General features: G+C 43.1%; 1 protein-coding gene and 2 long non-coding RNA genes across 3 annotated transcripts in view; all 3 read left to right on the forward strand.

Annotated features, from left to right (window-relative positions):
• LOC122559484 overlaps positions 1-5315 on the forward strand; it is an 11806-nt gene extending 6491 nt beyond the window's left edge. The window contains exons 2-3 of the long non-coding RNA XR_006314434.1: positions 5010-5108; positions 5209-5315. This is a non-coding gene — a long non-coding RNA (uncharacterized LOC122559484). The remainder of the gene's footprint in view (positions 1-5009; positions 5109-5208) is intronic.
• Positions 1-5394, forward strand: part of LOC122559483 — a 203261-nt gene that overhangs the window by 59203 nt on the left and 138664 nt on the right. The gene's annotated exons all lie outside the window — the stretch shown is intronic.
• LOC122559485 overlaps positions 1-5394 on the forward strand; it is an 89426-nt gene that overhangs the window by 39379 nt on the left and 44653 nt on the right. The gene's annotated exons all lie outside the window — the stretch shown is intronic.

A 5394-nucleotide genomic window follows, 5' to 3' on the forward strand; every position in this document is an offset into this window, starting at 1 on the left:
TCGGAGACTGAGGGGTGACCTTATAGAGGTTTACAAAATTATGAGGGGCATGGATAGGATAAATAGGCAGTCTTTTTCCTGGGGTCGGGGAGTCCAGAACTGGAGGGCATAGGTTTCGGGCGAAAGGGGAAAGATATAAAAGAGACCTACAAGGCAACTTTTTCACACAGAGGGTGGTATGTGTATGGAATGAGCTGCCAGAGGAAGTGGTGGAGGCTGGTACGATTGCAACATTTAAGAGGCATTTGGATGGGTATATGAATAGGAAGGGTTTGGAGGGATATGGGCCGGGTGCTGGCAGGCGGGACTAGATTGTGTTGAGATATCTGGTCGGTATGGACGGGTTGGACCGAAGGGTCTGTTTCCATGCTGTACATCTCTCTGACTATATGACTCAGACAATACATTAAATGTGTGTGTATTCCAATCTTGAGTCAGACTGGTTCTATTGCCAAAATGGAAATTTATAAAATGTCACGTGGATTATAAAAAATATTGGCTGCCTACAGATGGTGTGTTTCTTGAACAAAATAGACGGTATCTACAAATGCAAGTCTCAAATGCAAATAGACTTGTATGTGTGTGTGTGTGCGCATGTGAGGGAGAGAGATGGTGTGTGTGTGTGTGTGTGCCCCACTACACTACACAATCACTTTTTCTCTCTCTCTCTCTCTCACACACACACACACACACACTTACATACACACTTACGCAGACCTTATCTCATACACATGCTCTCTCAGGCACACACACGCATACACACTCACACCCGTGTGCACACCCTCTCACAAGCATATACTCCATCAAACTCTCAGGCAAACTTTATCAAGCATGTGCGCACATGCACACATACACACACACACGTCCATACACACACACTTTCTCTCTCTCTCTCTGCTTCCAGATTTCAACTGTTGGTTTTCCTTTTCCTGAACTGGAGGAAGTAGCAAGTGAGGGAAATCTGTTTTGCTGAATTTGCCTTTGCCAAGGATGTGTTTATGGTATTCTGCAATATTGGAACAGTTGATGAGTCATAGTTAAATAATATATGATTGTATTAAATATTTCCATAGGATTACGTTTACGCCAATTCTTCCTTTATGTTTCTGGTGTAAATGTGGCGTAAGAATAAAGAAACGAAAGCAGAAGTTGCTGGAAAAGCTCAGCAGACCTGGCAGCATCTGTGAAGAGAAATCAGAGTTAACGTTTCGGGTCAGGTGACCCTCTGATTACACTTCACAGATGCTCCCAGACCTGCTGAGCTTTTCCTGCAATTTCTGTTTTTGTTGCTGATTTACAGTGTGCACTGTTCTTTCGATGTAAGAATACTGTGTGTTTAGCTTAAAGCTGAAAAGTTTGACCAACTGAATGTCATCTTTAAAGCAGTGTTTTACACTTGCCTTTAAATAAGATAAAAGTTTGGGTCTAGGCTAACTCCTTGATATGTTTTGCGGGGATTTGGTGTGGTCCATAACACTACTGAGTCACAAACCAGATCACTGACATGACCCTTTGTTATTTTACATTGGAGTCATTTTAGAACAAAGAATGAAAAGATACCTATGTCCAGTTACTAAGAAAACAATTGTGCACATTTTCAACTGTTGAATTAGTCTAAAAACAGTCCTTTTCCCACCAGGATGTGGCCCTCCCCAACATTTCTTCAACAGGAAGTTCCCCCACTTCTCCCACAGCTGCTGTCAATCCCGTTGCTTCATCTATCTTGTTTATTTTCACCTCATTAATATTTTAGCCTCCTGTGAGCTACAAGCAAGGATTTGATTAAAATAGTCTGCTATAATTATGGTACTGGCTTGTTTGCAAAACCAGGTAAAATGTTTTTAGTTTGCTGTTCACTTTGGCTGAGTGCCAACAGTACAGAAGGGCTGAGGCATGTGAAATCTTTGTCAATCTTTTCCCCCTCGATGATTATGTCTGTTCTGGATTGAAGTTTAAATGTTGTGACAGTAATCATTAAACAGAAATCTTTCCATGGTTTCCATCTAAACAGGGGAAGGTCAGTAGTGCACTGCAACCTGGCAATCTGCCTGAAAGCAATTCCTATATCAGCAAGTTGACCAGCACCGTTTCTTTAGGTAATTTAGTTGAAGGGCCACTGACTGCTACAAGTGACCACCATCCCTGAGTATTTTATCAGTAGTTTTAATTAAAACTTTACACAAGGACAAATAAGAAGATGTTTTCATTGGAAATTTCAGCTAACTTACAGCTGAGCTGAAATGAACATGAAATAATTAATTTCTCTGTGGAAGGTTGAGTGCATTAATTTTAGGTTTCTCTCAACTTGTGTAGACTACCTAGCCTCCAGAGACAGAACCACACAAGATTCCTGTTACTCAGCCTCTTTTTAGCTAATCAATAAATTGGTTTCCAATGGCAGGCTTAAAGCAACTCAATTTCTTCCATGCTCCATATTGCCTTATCTAGCGCAGGGTTTGGATTACAAACTCAGCTGCCATACAAGTTCGCCTCTACTGTCATGAGTTTCGACTACTTCAGTAGAGAAAGGATTCAAGATTCATGCGTATAGATTTTAATCAGGGTCAAGTGTGCCAGGCGTGGCTCAGTGCAGCATACTTAGCTATGAGAAGGATGTGTGCCCATGTCCACTTCAGAGACTCTTGTATTAAAACTAGGCTGACACTTCAATACAATTCCCTGTTAAAGTACAGGTGAGACCAGGGCACCATCTGTACTCTCAGCTGCACTTGAAAGATCCCATTGTATAATTACAAATCAGAGCAGGGCATAATCACCTGCATGTACTGGCCATTAACTACACCTCAACCAACATTATGAAGTCAGGTTGACTGTTCGTTATTGCATTACTATGTGTGGGACCTTGCTCTGCACTTCCTACACAATAACAGTGACTTAATTTGAGACGCTCATCATTGCTGTGAAGCACTTTGGGATATCCTAGTGTCAAGAAAGATGCCGTTGGAATGCAACCCTTTGCTGCTTCCTTCTTTCAGGGCAGTTCCTGGAGGGCTGCAATCACATGCACTGGCCCAACATTAGGAGAAGGAAAGTCATCCATGGATCCTGCACCTACTCTAGAGTATTTGTAACTACACCTCAAAGACTGGATAAGTTATCAGAGGGTGATTCAGGAATCATAGCTGAAAATGTGTTGCTGGAAAAGCGCAGCAGGTCAGGCAGCATCCAAGGAACAGGAGAATCGATGTTTCGGGCATAAGCCCTTCTTCAGGAATCATAACCAAGTGATGAGGGTCCTGACACCTTCCAGAGTGATCTTAGGAGACAATGGTGTTTTCCAAGACAGCTTTGGTAGGGGACCAATAGAAATCTCTTAGCTATAGTGTAGATGGTGACTGCACCAGTCTTGCTCAAGGGCAGCAATGACAACAGCATAGTCAGACTTCCAGGAAACATCAGTGGACATTCCTGTGACTGTCTGAAGGGGGGTTGGGGGAGGACTTAATTGAGCAGGGCATAAAACTTGCATTTTCTGATGGCTGAAGGTTAATGTTTTGTTATTAAATTCCCAACACCCTTCAACCTCTTGATTTACGTTCAGGAGCATGACATGATGCTCATTAACATCCCAGCCTCCTAGAATTATATTCTCAGGTGCAATCTTGTTGCCCACAAATGTGAGATGTTTTTGTTCATAAACCCCTGCCCAGTGAATGCAAACTTCTTCAGTCGCCTGGCTCCTTAATAACAGGGCACCTCATTGTGCACATGTTTCCAATCTGGATGGTGGAACCTCTCCACGTTGATCAGCTCATGAGAGGTTTAACCATATTCAGTCTGACGTTTTGTTGTTAAATTCTTATAATGTTAGGGGTGAAGCCTGATTAAGTTGATCAGCTTGCTCAAGCAAGGCACCCACATTGGCTGACTGCAGGAAATGGGGGCAGACAAGTGGGACAGCCCTCAAAAGGTTGACAGGTGACTTAATAGAGACATACAAGAGGGTTACATAGGATGGACAGTGAGAGCCTTTTTCCTCGGATGGTGGTGGCTAGCACGAGGGGGCATCGCTTTAAATTGAGGGGTGATAGATATAGGATAGATGTCAGAGGTAGTTTCTTCACTCAGTGAGTAGTAGGGATGTGAAACACGCTGCCTGCAACAGTAGTAGACTCACCAACTTTAAGGGCATTGGATAGGCATAGGGATGAAAATTGTATAGTGTCGGTTAGATGGGCTTCAGATTGGTTTCACAGGACAGTGCAACATTGAGGGCCGAAGAGCCTGTACTGTGCTGTAATGTTCTATGTTCGATGCTGTGGTTAGGTTCTTATACCAAAACAAGCTTGTCGAAGTCTGGGAGGAATTACTACTACAGAGTCAGTACAGCTGCGTTGGTAGTGCAATGCAGAGACAGAGATTGATTATACGGAAGGCACCAGATGGAGATCACTGGTGATCAAGCTCCTGTGTGACAGTCCTCTGAAGTGACAACCTTACGATGCTAATTTACATGCATTGGCACTCTGAGTGGTACATACCCTGATGGAGCGCAGCAGTTCATTTGCCCTCTTGCGGCACTGGAGTGTGTGCATCCTGAGCCACCTGCAGACAGAGATCACCACCTGGTCTCTGAAATCTCCAGGGGTTGAATAAGATTGATAAGCAAAGGGTGAGTGATACTGTTGGGTTGCAGAGACTGAAGTGCTGCCCGGGTGTGTTTTCTCAGATGGTGCCAGATTTTGAAAACCAGAGTGTCCCAGTGGGTGGCAAAAGTTCCTTCCCCGTAAAATGTGGTGTTTTACCTGCACATGAATTTGCAATTAAGCTCCCCAAAGTGGAAGCCCTTCCTGCTTTTATGCCTACCTCCACACTTTCTCAAAAACCAAAACTTACTGCCCTTGGTTGCAATTCATTATCTGGTGTGTAAGCTTTGAACAAGGAAAGGGACAGTAAAAGTAGTGGACAATGTATTCTGAATAAATAATGACTGAACTATTACCACAGTATTCTGGTATTTGTATTTAACCATGAATATTTCTTTTTAGGATTGAAACCAGATACTACTTATACCATGTCCATTGTGTGTGACTCTCAAACTCCCTGGACACTCCACTCCCAGTCTCTTGATGTCACTACTCTCCCAAGTATGTATTTAGATAACTTATTATTGTTGTAAAATTGGCTTTTATTCACAGCTAGAGAATTGTTTTCCTCAGTCTGACTGCGGCTCTGTTTTACTGGCAGTTTCGAGATTCCTCAGCAACATACAGGCTTCCCATATAACCTCATCGACTGCGGTGATTGGCTGGGATCTACACCCATCCAAGTCTGCCCTGGTTGGGTCCTACTCCATTAGCTATGGTCCTTATGGCATTGACAAGTCCAAGAAGAATGTAATTGCTTTCCCTCCAAATACCAGTGTGATCCTCA

The sequence above is a fragment of the Chiloscyllium plagiosum genome, chromosome 19 (assembly GCF_004010195.1).
Source record: "Chiloscyllium plagiosum isolate BGI_BamShark_2017 chromosome 19, ASM401019v2, whole genome shotgun sequence".
In the NCBI taxonomy this organism is placed as follows: Eukaryota; Metazoa; Chordata; class Chondrichthyes; order Orectolobiformes; family Hemiscylliidae; genus Chiloscyllium; species Chiloscyllium plagiosum.